Genomic DNA, 16,142 nt, shown 5'->3' on the forward strand with positions numbered 1-16,142 from the left:
ATTGGAAGACGACGAGAGAAGTAGTTTTGTGACTGGTACTAGATTGAAACAGAATCTGCTTAATGGCAAGTAAACAATGATTTGTCCTATAAATTGAACAAATAGCTCCTCTCCAGGAATGATAAAATCCTTCATCAATAGGAGAAGCAGGGGATGTGCAAGCACCAGCTCGGTGCATACTCTGTACTTCACTTAACCTTACAGAGACAGCACAGTAGAGAGATTCTTCATTGATATAGTGAAAGCTGCCCTTATTTCCATGGATTTAATTACAGAAGAGCCTAGATTCATCTGGAGATAAAGGCTTCACCAATCAAAAAAATCCTAATTCTTTTAGCTAGCTTTCAATAGAGACGTTTTATTTAATAAATAAATAAAAGGGACATTTACAAGTGTATTTCTTTGTGGATTAAGTGAAAGCAAAGATTCCAAAAGAACTTTGCTGCAATTAATGGAACAGTTGAATTTTGCCTATGCTGTAGTGATTGAGAGAGAGAGAGAGAGAAAGAACTAAAATCCCAGATGAATGATTAATCAAAACATTCAGGATCAATGTGTAAAAGGTCAGATCCACAAATGCATTTATGCTTGTTTGGAAGTCTAAAGAGAAATCTCTGAATTTAAGTCTCTAAATAGGAGTTAGATGAGTAAATATCCATGTAGCTCTTGCCTTACCTGTTTTATTTTGGTATTGGGGAAAATCTTACTTGACTGAAGCTCTGTCCTCAGCAGTGCAAATTTTGATTTCTACTAGATGTAGAACATCATATCTAATCTGAGTACTGTACTGATTCCAAGGAGGCTTTTTTCCTCCCCAAAGAACTCCTGCAGGCTCAAGAATGGTCCATTTCAACATGCAAGAAGATAAGCAAGAGTGGCAGGAAGCCTGCATGGTTGAACAGGGAACTTTAAACTCAAAAAGGAGATRTACAAGAGGGGAAGCAGTGGCAGGTGACTTCAGAAGAATATAAAAACACTGTCTGAGCATGCAGGGTTGCAGTTAGGAAAGCCAAAGCCCACCTGCTGTTGAAATCTGTTGAGGGATGTGAAAGGCAACAAGCTTGTACAGGTGTATAAGCAGCAAAAGGAAGACTAGGAAAAATGTGGGTCCACTGCTGAATGAGGCTGGGGCCCTGGTGACAGGGAACATAGGAAGAGCTGAGGTACTAAGTGCTACTTCTGCCATATTTTTTTTTTTTTTTTTTTTACTGGTGAGGTTTACCTTCAGGAATCTCAGACACTTTAAAGCAATGAGGAAAAGCTAGAGCAAAGCAACCACTCTAGTAGAAGAGAATCAAGTTAGGGAACGCACGAACGATTTGGATATACGSAAGTTAGTGGGACCTGTTGAAATACTTGCACGAGCGCTGAGGGAGCTGGCTGATGTCTGTGAGGTCACTCCAATCTTTGGAAGATTATGGTGATGAGGGAGGTTCTTGAGAAATGGAAGAAAAAAAATGTCACTCCTGTCCACAGACTGATCAGCCTCAGCTTGATTCCTGGGAGAGTGATGGAGCAACTAATCCTGGAAACATATTAAGGACAAGGTGTTTGGGAGTAGTCAGTATGGATTTTCAGAAAAAAAATTGTTTGACCGACCTGATAGCCTTCTGTGATGGAATGACTTGGCTTGGTGGGTGAGGGGAGTGCAGTGGCCTGTTTATCTGAATTTTAGCAAAGCTTTTGATGCTGTATCCCATGGCATCTTTATAGGAAAAATGAAGCACAAATTAAAGGGGACTGTGAAGTGGATTAAAAATTGGCTGAACTGGTAGGTGCAGGGGCTGTGATTAGCAGCATGAGATTCAGTTGGAGGCCAGTCAGTAATGGTGTACCTCAGATGTTGATACTGGGTCTAATACTTGTTAATGACTTCATTAATAACCTGGGTRATAGGACAAAGTGCGCCCTCAGCAAGGTTACAGGTAACACAAAACTGGGAGGTATGCTTGATGCACCAAATGGTCGTGCTGCCATTCAGAGGGTTGTGTCAGGCTGGAGAAATGGGCTAATGTGAACTTTGCAAAGTTCAGCAAAGGGAAGTGCAGCATCCTGCACCTGGGGAGAAATAACCTCCTGTGCCAGGATAGCCTGGAGCTCAGCCAGCTGGAGAGCAGCTTTGCAGAAACAGCCCTGGGGTACTGGTGGACAAGTTGCATGAGAAGTTGCAGATTGAGAGTGGGTTGTGCTGCCCTGGCTCCTGCTCTCTGCGTGGCACAGGCACCTCTATCAGGTGGAAGATGCATGACTTTCTAACTGGTCCCCAACCAGAGGAATGCTGCCTGAGAATGTCAGGCGTCCCATGGCGTGAGGCAGCCCGGCAACTCAGATGTGGCTCCACGTTCCCAGTAGTAGCCACTGTGCCGACCATTTCTCAGGTGGACGTTTTGAAACTTGATGCTGCTGAACTCCTGTCATGTAGGTCATAATCAGATGCGAGTTACCTTTTATAGCTTGCGTCATGATCTGACCTTGAACCACTGGTTTAATAGTAGAGAAAGTCTGTAGCGCTGGCATAGTATTAGATTTTTCCCACCATGCTCTGTAAAGATGAACAGATGGCACAAATGAGGTGGAAAGAGTTACCTCCATCACTTGCTTGTATTTTAATTAAAACCAGATAGAGGAAAATTATTCACAGTTTCCAATTTCTGGTTATTTCACCTGCTGTTGAAAATTGCATCAAGACATAACATTCAAGGGATGATGTAAATGGAATGAATGTTCCTTTTAGCTGGTATGAATAGAGACTTCTCATATCAGTTAAGTGTTGACTTTATAATTACTAGAGGATTTCTTGTTTCTGTTATTTTTTTAGCTATTTCTCTAAGACAAATTGTAATTAACATTTCACCATGTCATGTAACCTTTCAAAGCAGAAGGGAGGGTTGGGTGATAAATTACACAAAATCACATTTATTTGAAGATGATGTTTACTGTAACTAACACAGTGGAAAATTACCTTCCTAGCCCTTTAGTCTTCTCTGTCCACTTGCACTCTCCCTAGTTCTACAGTACTTGAGATTTTCTTGCTGCTTGTAGAAAGATCTGAAATGAATAATTATCCCAGAGGTTTACTCCATAATGGTTTAGTAGTATTTTTGAAATCCTTGCTACAAATTTAGCCACATCTTTTTTTCCTATCTGGTGACTGTGGGTGGAGCTGATGAATTACTAAAATAAATGCTATCTGGGCAGTGGGAGGGAGTTAGGACTGGGAGAGAGAGATGCTCACCTCTCACCTATCAGTTCAACCTATCTGGTGTCGAGCTCTAAGAGAAATGGCACGCATATTACAAAATTCAGTTTTAAAAGAGGACTCTTGCTGTCTGGGCATGGAGACAGTGAGCGGGATATATGTGGAGAGCGCACCAGCTGCTCGTTCTGGAAACGGGCCTGCCGTGGTGTGTGGTTGGGTCCTGCAGCGCTGAGGGCTGGCTGGCAGCCTCCAGTGTCTGCTTTGTGAAGGTAGAGGATTCGTTAGTCGTTAAGGTTGTCATTTCCAGCACTACGTGGAGTGATTGTCTCTAAAGATAAATCCTTTCTCCCCTTAAGCAAATAGACTTCAACGTTAGCCATCAAGGCCACAGTATAGTTCACTGTTTGTGTCTCTCTGCCAGACTGCTATCACAGGACACGTGTTCTTTAATAGGAGTAGCTTAGCACTTAGGATAAGTGGCTGCAGGTTTTTCTGTAGAGGTTATGGGCTGAGAGTTTGGCTGCAGGTGCAGTGGGTAGGTTGTAAAAAGAGCAGTTGATGCCAAAAACCCATTATACTTGGGGTATGCCTTTTGCTAGGTCTCTTCTGAGGTGACTCACTGGTCAAGGTCTCATATGTTTTTTCTTGCTTGTTTTTTCCCCTCCCTGCCCAGCTTTTGTGGAGGAGCCAAGCACTTCTAACATCAGTCCGTCCATGTGCATATAAAAGGCAGGTGGCAGAAAAGCAAGTGCATTTCTAGGCATGCAGTCTTACAACTCTAGTGTTACTATAACTCTAGTTTATTGCAAGCTGGGAGACAGTGCATAGCTGAGTGTATACAAGTAAATGGAGACCACACAGGTCTGGGTATTACAGCTTTGTCCATTGCTCACTGTTTTCATCTGGGAAAATCGGCTCTACTTTTCTTATTTTCTAGCCTTCTGCTCCTGTTTTGCATCAATATGAGTAAGGGAGTCAAGGACAAAACAGGGGAAAAGGATGATCCTGAGTGTGATATTTGTGATTTCTTGAGTCATTTGACAATATGTATTGGATCTGGTACACGTTCCCATTTCTGTTGAATGAGCCAGCGGATCATGTACCATGCAGTCCATGCGAACTGCTGGGGGACAGACTACACCCGATTCCGCAAAAAGTCAAAGCAGCTCAGACAGATGATACCTGACCCCACAGAAATCCCGTCAATGCAAAGTTAATGGTCAGTTCTGTAAGTTGCATGTCGTCTTTTTAATATAGTAGTAAGAATTGTAAAGCTGGATTTCTTCTGTCACTGGAGCATGGCATCATCTACTGCACTACAGTTGCCAATCAGTGAAAGGATCACTGCTGAGTGAAAGGAGGTCTTGGACCCCTTTCCTAAGGGTTTGAAGAATGCTATCTGGCCACAGCTGCCTTGGAGAGCAAGTTGATGGAGCTGAAAACTATGCTCAGGTACTTTCACAATTATGCAGAGCTGAGAGTTGTTCTCTAGTGAGAATCATTGCAAATGTGAGACTGACAAAAATGTGAAACAACTGCTGCTTATCTGTCTTAGGTCTCCATTTCAGGACAGTCAAACCCTCAGGACTGCCCAAATCTGTAGAGACCTTGTTATGCTGTGAAAGTTAGCTGAGTGTTGATTTTCTGTTTTTTCTTTTTTTTTTTTCTTTAGTTGGATGCATGGGAAGGAAATGATCCTGCATATATAGCATTTAGCATTACTGTTTCCCAGAGAGGGAGCAGGCAAAATTGGAATATCCTGTTTACATGTTGTTAGTGCTATATTTGACTAACTGTCCCAAGAGTTTTCATCTTGCCTGATGAGGACAAGCTTTTCTTATGGTCTGAGAGTCTTCCTGTCCTACTGGAAGAGAGAAGTTTAACTGTTTGCATTAGCACTGAGTACCTCACTGGTTTGGACCTTACCACTACAGAGAAGATTAAGCTTCTCACTGTAGTAGAGACAGGAAAATTGAGCTTGCTGGAATAGTTATTTTAGAATTGAAGTTTTTCATGAGCTGAAGGTGGGAGAAACCTATGGCAAATGACTGTGAAGCTGTTGTCTTTGCAGGATATCCTTACTGGAAGGCATATTCCCCTGTTCTCAAAACATCCTTGAATTACTTTACTCACAGAAACTCAGATAACCTGCTCAGAGCATTGAAGTGACAAAAGTTTTTAGGTAATTTCTAGCTTTTCTTAAGTGAATAGTTCAGTCTTTCTAAATAGTTTTGGTATCCTACCTACCTAAGTGCACGCTTTCATTTAGGCAAACCTATTTATATTTCTGTAAATAATACAGAACCTCTGTACGTGACTTGAATGAGCAAGCCAGTGACTGTGGCACTTTTGCAGAGTAGGTGTTAGTACAGGCCTGTTGTAGATGTGTATTGCTTGGGTAGCACTTAGGGAAGGAGCTGCTGAATTTATAACCAAATGTGATTACGTAATGTCATGCCTTTTTCAGAATGTCATGTTCCTTCTGGGAAATAAATGGTTATCTAAGAAAACAGAAAAGTGCACCTGGAAACTTAGAGACTAGACTCCCTGTTTAATCATGAACCTATTTTAAATACGTCAAGTAAGGCAGCTGTAATATATGACCTTTTTCTGCCATATATTAGAATGATGACTCATACATGCAATGTCAGAAGAATGTAATGAAAAGTCTCTCCAACTTGATGTGTGTGTAGCTGATGTTTTCAGATCTGACATGCCATGTAGTTCAAGATACTTGGGCTGCATTGTTGGTGCTTTCAGTATTGCTCTTGCTATCTTGTTGCACAGATTTTCCTAAATAAAAGTATGTGAATTGGTTCTGTTTTTTTTATCTTAGAAGGTTTAACTGTCTCTTCTGTGAAGATTTTGCATGGGAATCAGTAACTCCCATTTTCTGTATAAAAGAACCAGGACAGAGAAATGAAATAGTTTGCTAAAGATAACTGAAGTCAAAATCAGAAAAAGGAACTAGTATAGTAGAGTTCCTGGCTAGTGCAGATAGATATCCTACTATAAAGCTATGATAACAGTAAGTGCAAAGGAAAGGTGATGAAAATATGAGCTTAAAATATTTAGTTTATTATTTACTGTAATAAAATTGTTTCAAGATGTTTGTAAATCTGCCACAAAAAAGCCAAATGAAACATATCAGATCCACATTCCGACCTTCTGTATGCCAGCATAAATCTGAAGTAGTGGCATGGACAGCTGTCTCAACTCAGGGCTCAGATGATTTCCAGTTGGTGCAACCAGCTGAATGAACTTGTACAAATTAAAGCATTAGTGTAAATTACTGTATCAATGTTAGTTAATGTGTGAGTGCATTTGCAATCTGAAGCTTCTCATGAAGTGCCTTCCATCATCATTTATGAACTCTTACTTCCTCTGTTACCTCTTATGTTGGAGTAAACTACATAAAGAACTGTCCTCTTCCTAAAAAGAGATGGACACATACGTGGGCTGAATGCCCTGGCACTGCTCATAGAGTAGCGTAGCTCCTTGGCTGCCTAACAAGAATTGCTCAGGAACACTGGGGAGCATTGGTTGGTATTTAGACCTTTCTTTACCTGAACTGAAAGTAGGATCAGCAGCAGTGTCACTGTGTTCCTGATGTCTTAACTTATCGGCATCTCTCTATTAGGCTTTTCTGGCCAGAGGGAGCTTCTGGGTATGGTGATGTGTCCTGCTCCTCTGCCTGCAGATGTACCTGCTCAAGTTTTTACTGTCTCTAATGTGGGGTGTTTTGTTTTGTCTTGTTTTTTTTTTCCTTGCTCACTACTACCTCAGTGCTAGAATTGACCACTGATCTACTTGTGTGATTGCTTTTAATCTGTTCTTGGCAAAATAAGCCGAATTGTTAAGCAGTTTAAATTGAGGGTCTGGTTGATCTAGTTCCTTTGTGCTGAAGTGAGGTCAGGAGCAGTCGCACAACCAGCCCTGCTGGCAGATTAGAGGAGATGGCCAGATTAGAGGATCATACCAGAGATGATATTCCTGGTCAGAGGGTGGTGGCAAACAGCTGGAGGTAGGTATGAAATGGTACCTGCATAATCAATATAAAGGCAGCTGTAAGATGTTGTATGACCACAACTTCATTGAGACAGTCAGATGCTGGACAGGGGAGAATGAGGAAGGAGCTTTATTGACACATTTTTCCCTTCTACAATGATTCATCTCCAGTGTCACTCTCCTTATCCTCAGCTATACGTGCCTCCTTGCTTTGATAATCCCAAGAATGCCAAAATGATTTTAGAAGTAGGATTTTCCTCTGTCTCCTCCTTTATTGTCAATAATTCAATTGCTAAAGTTATTTGCATAGTCCCCTCTCCTGCTTTTAGCTGTCATTGTCAGCTTGGGCATGATGCATGAGCGGTCAGCTGAGCTCTGAATCATGGACAAAGCTACTGAAAGCATCACAGATGATGGAGCAGCCCACAGGAGCTACTTGGTCTTCTTGGTTTCTTGACTATTTTTTTTTTTTTAATAAAAGCTAAGTGGGAGGTGTGAATCATCCTGTAAGTGCCATGCACTAGATCAAGAAGTAGAAATGGATGAATGTTTGTAAACCAAGTGTCAGTGTAACTGAAACACTGCGCAGAACAATATGCCTATGATGTGCCTTATGTGAGATGCCGTAGCAGAATCAGATATTGACACAAAAGAAAGTTATGCAAAGGCACACCAGCTGTGGCCAAGGCAGGATGAACTCTGGGTAGACAGTGTCAGTAATTTCATGGTTCAGAGCAGTAATTTCACATACTGCATGAAGCAATAAGCATTTGCTGCACTAGCTTCAGGCTTTCACTTGCGTGATTGGGTGAATCTCTTTTAACAGTAATAAAAGCCTTCCAGTTTCCAACAGCTGCTAACGAGAGTGGATACTGTCCCCCATGATATTTTCCACTCTGCTATGTTTGACCTATAGCTGTCATGTTTTAATTCCCCAGCCTCGACCTTCTCTGGGCTTATGGCTGCTAAAATAAAGGGTCAAGGACGATGATGTTTTGGAGTCATTTCTACAGCCTTGTAGCCCCATCATCTTCATTACCTCTACATTTGAAACTCTAGAAAGGTTCCAACAAAACCGAGCAGCCCATTTATTTAATGAAGCAAGTTAGAATAAGCTAAGGCTGAGCCCTCCTGATCTACTGGCTACACCAATTCTTTCACGTATATAAAGTTCAACTCCTATGTCCTAATTAGAAAAGCCCTTCCTAGAACTGGTCCCAGCAACTCTCTTCATGGCCATGACCTCTCTCAGCAGCTTTGCCATGTACAAACCTCAACCTTGTTACACAACAGGCTGAGTGGAGGTATTGAAAATTTTCCAGGAGTTGGAATTAGAACRTAGTTTGCTTAGGCTTTTGGGCAATAGGAAGTGAATATAAATTCACCTCTAACTTTATTTTTTTCAATAAGTTCTATGTGCACAACCCTTCTGTAAATTAGTTGAGTAAAATGTCCTGTAAGAGGCAGACACTGTGCTGATAGAGATCCTTTAAATTTAGTAAATATCTCCAGGGTTTATGTAGCTTATTGGTGGAATTTTTACCCTCTTTCCATCAAGGGAATGGCAAGGGTAGGGACAGTCTCGATAAATTCTAGTGATGACAGTACAAAATTTACTAGTACACAGCCTCGTTCTAGTCTTGCCTTGCTTAAACTGTGATTTATGCTAGGTATTGGGGTGGCGTTTGTGCAGTAACTGGCTTGCACCTCCTGCACAGATGCTGTAGGGTGTGTGTGATTACTGCTGTAAGGGACTGTGCAAACCAGCTGAACAGTGTTAGGCTTCTGCTGGGCAGTGAGGCATCGTGGTTCCAGGCACAGATGGGCTGTGGAAGGGGAATTTAAAATATTTACCTGAGCGCATCTTCTGTAGTCTGTCTCATTTTTGAACTTAGTTCAAATTGTATGTCTTTTGCCTTCTCTCACAGGGGGAAGATCAGTAGAGGCAGCTTAATCAGGCAGTTCCTCTGTCATACTTTTTACCTGTCACAAAAAGATTTACGCTGATTCTCTATGCAACTGTTACCATATATCCAATTGGTATATTGGTGCTGAATGTGTCCAGAATATATTTTTAACATGTACATATCTGATTTCTTTATATTTGAGTATCCAAGTCCTGAAAAATTTGCTAGCTATTTGACAGCTGATAAATTATAAGCCTCCAGCAAGAGCTACCTTTGGTAGAGAGCTGGGTGAACTACACCARCAGTTTCAGAAGTGTGGTCTGCCACCTTCACTCATCCTCCCCAGCTGCTGGGAAAAGGCTCTGCCCTACATCTTGTGCAGGTACTTTGTTTTCTTCTGTCAGTCTTTGACTGGTAGATGACGTGTATATTTGAAGATCCCTCCTCCTCTGTTTGTTGGAAGGAAAGAAGCGTTTTTTTCTCCTGAGGTCACCTCACAACATCCTCATTGCTCCAAACTAGGATATCTACACAGTAGCCAGTGTTAGCAACAGAAGTATGGCAGCCGAGAGCTCAGTGCAGTGGTGATGCCTCCGTATTTACCCAGCTTCTTGGGAGAATTTTTTAAAGGTAGTAGTAACATCCTGTTTAAAACTTGCTCAGGTAAGAGATCCCAAGGTGCAGGCATTGCAGCTCAGGATTAGAAAATATCTAACATCCTTTAGCTGCAAGATCTACTGCAGTCTCTCCACAATCATTCTGTTTTCAGTGGTCAGCCTTTTGTTTCCCCAATTAGACTTCTCTGAGCTGAATTAAAGGTTCCTTCCTCCTTTATTCTTGACTATATATTTTCATTTCCCTGCCCCAACACCTTGACCAGGCCAAAGGTGTAGGAAAGCCTGCTGTGGATGTTTATGGAGACAGCTTTTCCTATATGAGAGAAGAAAACAGTATTTTGTAGTAGCCAGTGAAGTACACCCAACCTTTTCCCAACACTGCAACACGAGTAGAACCACAGAGGCAGGGATTCACCTGTACAATGTGTTAGTTGTTCATTCTAGCTCTGCTACAACTCCTGACGACAGGGCATGGTTGTTTCCTACGGTAGGCAGCATGTAGCAGCTACCTTAGGGAGATACTGTGTTGATGGTAAGACAGTAAAGCTGCAGCTCATCCTTGATCTGTGGCATGCTGTCAAATTAAAAAATGAGGTAGCCACATTTGCCTTGAGTCATCCTGCTTCTTGTTGAAGTTAAGAGACTATATGTTGCCATTTTCCTTGTATTTGTGCTAACTGTTGACTTCAAGTTCAGTGAGAGTGGCATCAGGCTCAGGCTGACTTCCACATGTGTCTGAGGACAATGTTTGAGCAAAAGGCTGTTCATAATTCTGCCAGCCCTTGAGATGCATTGCTGAAAGCCAGGTGCTAGTACGGTACTAGTGCATAGCCATTTAACCTAAGCCAACTGCCTTTGTACTAATTCTGAGGTACCCGGAGGACTCGGTACAAAGTACCAGTCTGCAACCTACACCTGCATGGTCAAAGAATATTGTGAAGGCTTGCCAAAGTAAAGATCTTTCCATAACTGGATATTGAGGTCCTGGTGTGAACTTCTTCCAACACATAGGCTACTATAGGGAACTCTTACAGGTGTGTTATGGCAGACTGAGCAAAACTCACATAGCTTTAGTGTCTTCTCTGGGTTGTTGTTGTTACCTTTGCTCGTTATACTGTGTTGTCCTTTCATCTCTTGATTCTGGATCAAAATTATTGAATACATCAGAAAATACTGTTTGGGCTAATAACAATTGGACCCTATTTTTCTTGGTGCTTAAATCAGCCTCTTGCTAATGCCTGTGCTACCCAGAAATCATTGCTGTGTTGTCATATAGTCTTGGAAGTCTGGTCCTGTTTGTATGCAGAGATGCTCTTTTAACTGAAGCTGTCAAGCTCAAAGAATTGGACTTGTTAAAGGTTTGGAGAGCACTGGCAAAGTTCTGCAGCTAACTCCCGTAGGGAGTTCCTTCTTTTTCTAGCACTATTTTTGTTGATTGTCTTTTGCTGAAGTCCGCAGAGAACATGTTTGTTGAATCTCTACTCTCATGTTCAGTTAAACATTGTGTAAGGACACAAATATCCCTTTACTGCACTGCTATACTGTGCTTCCATCAAACTTTAGGTGTATGCAACATCTTTTTTTGCCAAAAAGAGATACCAAGTATTTAGAGAACCTCATGACCTGAGTGGAAATGCAGTAGTTGATGTGTTAAAGAACTCGAAATATGTATATTTTTGGCTTACAATTTTTCTTAATAGACCTAGAGCCCTAATCCTTATACTGCTGCTGAGGGTACTAAGCATCACTCTGCCAGTACAGAGCAGCCAAAGGACTGGAGCTAGATACTTGATGATACTTGTCTCCTGAGGGAGGGCCACAAAATCCAAGGCAGGGCCCAGCCTGTGGGCCTGTGCACTTGCTTGGTTCTTGGTGAGGCTGTGAGAAAAGAGAGCTAATTCAGAAAACTAGTAGAAGCAAAGGAACAGATCTTAGGTGAGGCTAGAACCTAATGGACCTCTTTGTTTCACTCAGAGCTATCAAACTGCAGCACCCACAGAAGATCCTGCCCTAGCATCTTGAATAGAGGTCTTGGAAGAGGCAAAGTATTGTATAAAGAATGAAAAAGTCTCTTGGAGTGAGGTGTCAGAAAAGAGGCATGCTTGCTCTGTAGCAGAACATTCTTCATAGGCAATTTAACAAGAATTGGAATTAAATCTGGAAAAAAAAAAAAAAAAAAGGCAATGTAGCTGTTATGCCAAAGCTTTCACAAGCTCACAGTGTGCAGTCTGGGCTCTGACTGGTGGAAAACCAGACCAGAACGGCCATGTAGTCAGTGCCTTTTCTAGGCAGTTATGAGCTCATGCTGTACTCACACCACAGCTGCATATGTTTTCCAAAATACACTTTTGAAATATTATATATGCCTTTTTAGAATGCTAATCATCTCTGTGGTCATTMAYTCCWGGARTKAATGACCAGTCTTTTAGAGAAAATAAGTTAACGAACTGACAGCTGCTCATAACAAGTCACTTGCTGGAGAGGCCAGTGTAAGTTTCACATCCACAGTAAATCTTCCTTTTACTTCTGATAGTCCAGTGAAGCAGTAGGCAAAGAAATCAGACGATAGCTTCATCTGTCCAAGTGGTTAATGGCTATAGTAGATTTGTTCATGAGACCTCATAGAGAAAAATGTCAGAAAAGCCTGGGCTGTGGATTTCTGCTATGGTTTGAGCAAAATGAAGCAGAAATGGGAAAAAGTAGTGCTGTCAATGTAACCTCACAGTCGAACTATCGATAGCCATCAGTGCTGGGTGCACAGATGGCATGAAAAGATGGGCAAAAAGGGTGCAGTTAGCTGGGAAACTCTAAAAAGGTTCTCTTCTGGCTTCACTAGCAAAAGTCAATTGAAATACCAAGACTTTGGGCTAAAGTAACAGACCACTTGTTCCAAAAGCAAATGCCGTGTTCTTTGCTGTATGTGCAACCCTTTCTGCTCACAAAGCCACAAGTGACTGTGGTTGCTTTAGAGCTCATAGTATATGGTGAGGCAGAAAGCAGGTTGATGGGTTGTTCCTGCTGTTCTGACAGTGGCTCTGCCATTGCTGCTAACTGCACTAGCTGGCTGAGCTGGCTTCATTTTCAGATCAGTATGTCCATGGTAATCAATAACTATCTTTCATCAGCAATTAACCATTAACTCATGGCAAATAACAGCCTTTTTTCATAACCTTTGGTTACAAATAAATAAATAGACGTAACATTTCAGGAACCTTGCATAAGGCAACAAATATTCTGAAATCTCAATTTCTTATATCAGAGCTTGTCTAATGACTAGCAAACTGATGGATTTTTCCGGCATCTTGTTTGGTAATACAGGTTTAACTTGGGACATTGGCTTTTGTTGACATTAAAGTGATAGTTCCTGCTTCACTGAAATACAGAAATTAGGTTCTGGAAGAGTCTTTTAAAATCTAGTATTAAAATTATGGTTTTAAAAATTATTATTATTATATTTGACAAATATGCTTATGGTCCAAAATTGCAGTGTTATGCTAGCACATTTAGATAGGTGAATAAAAGGCTAATCTCCTCATAATCTGAAATAAGAGAGTCCCTAGAAGGTATAAATGCCTAATTTGTGAAAGGTCTTTTCATTTCAGTATTTGATTAGTAACATAGGAAGGTCTCTTCTCCCCCTGTCCTTCTCCTCCCTCCCAATATATATATATATATTTTTTTAATTTGAGAGTATCACATTTAAACTGATGAAACTGTGTAGCCGATACAGATGATTATGAATGCTTAAACGTGTAGGAATCAGAAATGGATTTTAGAATATGCCTTGAACAGCTTGGGAGCCAAAGATGTTCATGGGTGTCATGTTTTCTACAGCTGTTTTGTCATTGAAAGCCTGAGCTAAATCTCAGCAGTATTACTGGATATTGTTCTTTTGCCAGCTTTACCAATGTCCTTACAGTTACCTGTCGGAAGCAAATGACATTTCTTTCTCTGTGGTGTGGCAGTTTAAGATAATTCGCATACTATGAATGTGTAAGATCAAACAAAATCAAACTGAGGCACCAAATCCTTTGTTAGCTTAGCTGTGTTTTTTCTGCTACTAAAGTTTCTGGTAGTTCATAATATGCTAATTTTCCTCAAAGCAGTTTGCATTTGTATTTTCTGTGCATTTGTCATGTTTGTGTGTATTTGTATATATTTTCATGGTACAATGGGGAAAGACTCTGGATGGTTAAAGCCTGACTTTTGTAGTTCTTCAGTTCCTACCTTTGAGGTATATTAGGAGTTTTATTGGTACTAATAATCAGTGCTAAGCTTGTGCATACATCTGTAGAAACAAAATTTAAACAACACATAGGTAGCTTCATTACAGGGTTGAGTGAGGCAAAAATCCCAATTTTTGCTTTTCTCTGTAGCATTTTCAAAATCGCACAGCCTTGTCTTGAGGCATTCTATACAGCTTCAGCCAGGTAGAGACCAATGGACTTCTCAGAGGAACATAAAATAAATGGTTCTGAGTATATGAGGCAAGGATGGAGATTCTCCAGCTCTTTAGTTCCTGTTCATAGGGATGCAGAAGCAAAGTGATTGTTGAATTATCTGTCTGCCATTGGGAGCATTTTCTGCACAGACAGAAATAAATACATGGACAAACTGAGTTATTTCCAGAGAGCGTTTGGCTTTCCTGGTCTCATTTCACCTGCCTTCCTGGGATGTCTGTCTTTATTCAGCCTAAGTCTCCTTGCTTTGTATCAAGAGCTGAGGCTTATTGCCCTCACCGCCCACTCGCCCACTCGTTTAGGTTAATTTCCGTATGTTTGTTTCACTCAAGCTGTTCGTTGGCAACTTTGGTACTTGAATCTATTCAGGTTGGCTCGCTCATTGATAAAGGGCCTGATGGGGGTATAGCAATGCGTAAGATTTGGTGGCCAGGATCTGCTTTTAGGAGTTGCAGAGGATTCTAACATTCACTCTCTTTCTTCCTCCTAGGTATCTGTATAAAATGTGGAAAAGGTGTATATGGCGCAAGCCAGGCTTGCCAAGCGATGGGTAACCTCTATCATACCAACTGCTTCACGTGCTGCTCTTGTGGTAAGTCAGATCTACCGTAGTCTTAAGTGGCTTCCTTCTGTAATATGTATTCCTTTAGCATCTAGTGTGCAAAGTGAGACCTCATCTTGCTGACTTTGAGGCAAAATTCGCACACAAGGCTCCAGCTTCAAAAGTTGTTTTTTATTTGCCATCTGTAAGTGTTTCATAGTGTTTTTTAAAGCAACAGTAGTAGTTGAACAGTAGTAGAAAAGTAGTATTTGGTTGTTTTAAGGGCTGCATTTTTAAAAGGGCTTCAACCTGACTGTTTGTGAGCACTTCATACTTTAAATTGGCTATGTTTATGGAACTGTAATGTGCGTTTTATCATTTCTACAGAAAAATGATAAAATTTGTGCAGTCAGAAGCATACTTTCCTTCACTTGCTACATACAAATGCAAGTCCACTCCAGCATGTATATTTGTCATTTCTGTTTGTACATAGTGCTCAAAAATTGTTTCTTTATGTGAATGTAATAAGAACAAGTAGAAAGTGCAAGTCGGAACACCTTAAAGTATTACCATATTTTATTTTTGTAGAGGAAAGCAGTGTAGGTAAACACTGGCTGCTGCTTGCTATCCTTGCTGCTCTCAGGACCTGTTTAGATTTCTGTTTAAATTTGAATGTATATAGAAGTGATGTATTCTCTATGTGATTTGGTAGAAGTCATGGCTTTGCCAGGGAAAACATAGGACTTGGAAAACTTAGGGCAGCACTTTCAAAAGTGTTTGCTTTAAGTCATTCACTGTGAACTGAAGTTGGAAACCTACGTGTCTTGTCTGTAAGTGCTGAGGGTTCACGAATTCTCACCAAGTTCAAGGCAACTATCAGAGCTCGTTTTCAGGAGTCAGATGGTTTTTATCAATATACATGTGGATTTAGGTTCCTAATATATGAAAATATTGGCCTGGATGTCAAAAATTTGTTATGATATATATATGCAGCAAAAGATTTACTATCAGCAGAATATGCTGAGTGTAGATTGTTTACAGAAGAGATTAAGTAAGGATTAGAAAAAGAGTAAAAGATTATTGGCATAAAACCAAGTAACTTTCTAATGAAAAGACCAGTGTAAAAGTCACTTGTGAAAGAAATATATTTTTTTCTTCTAAGTTTTGTACACATAGATAAATGTTGGGTTAAAAAAGCCTTACAACTTGAATATAGAATTTAGTAACCTTTATAAATCACTCTGGACCATTATCAGGTTCTAGCATAAACTTGTCTCAACTCTTAGAGGATCATTCTCGTGACTCTACTCAAGTCTGACAGTGAGCAGCTATTTTGTTGGCTGCCAGAATAAAAGAAATGCTCCAACATCCTGCTTAGCAGAGGATTACAGAACATGATATTGGATAATA

General features: G+C 40.7%; 1 pseudogene across 1 annotated transcript in view; it reads left to right on the top strand.

Annotated features, from left to right (window-relative positions):
- LOC146595104 (Wilms tumor protein 1-interacting protein homolog pseudogene) overlaps positions 1–14,783 on the top strand; it is a 34,777-nt pseudogene extending 19,994 nt beyond the window's left edge. Inside the window, exon 2 of the transcript XR_014896028.1 lies at positions 14,682–14,783. The product of XR_014896028.1 is annotated as a Wilms tumor protein 1-interacting protein homolog pseudogene (transcript). The remainder of the gene's footprint in view (positions 1–14,681) is intronic.
- Positions 14,784–16,142: the final 1,359 nt, after the last annotated feature.

This window comes from Rhea americana, unplaced genomic scaffold, assembly GCF_003343005.1.
Source record: "Rhea americana isolate MKP2758 unplaced genomic scaffold, rheAme1 scaffold_24, whole genome shotgun sequence".
Classification (NCBI taxonomy): Eukaryota; Metazoa; Chordata; class Aves; order Rheiformes; family Rheidae; genus Rhea; species Rhea americana.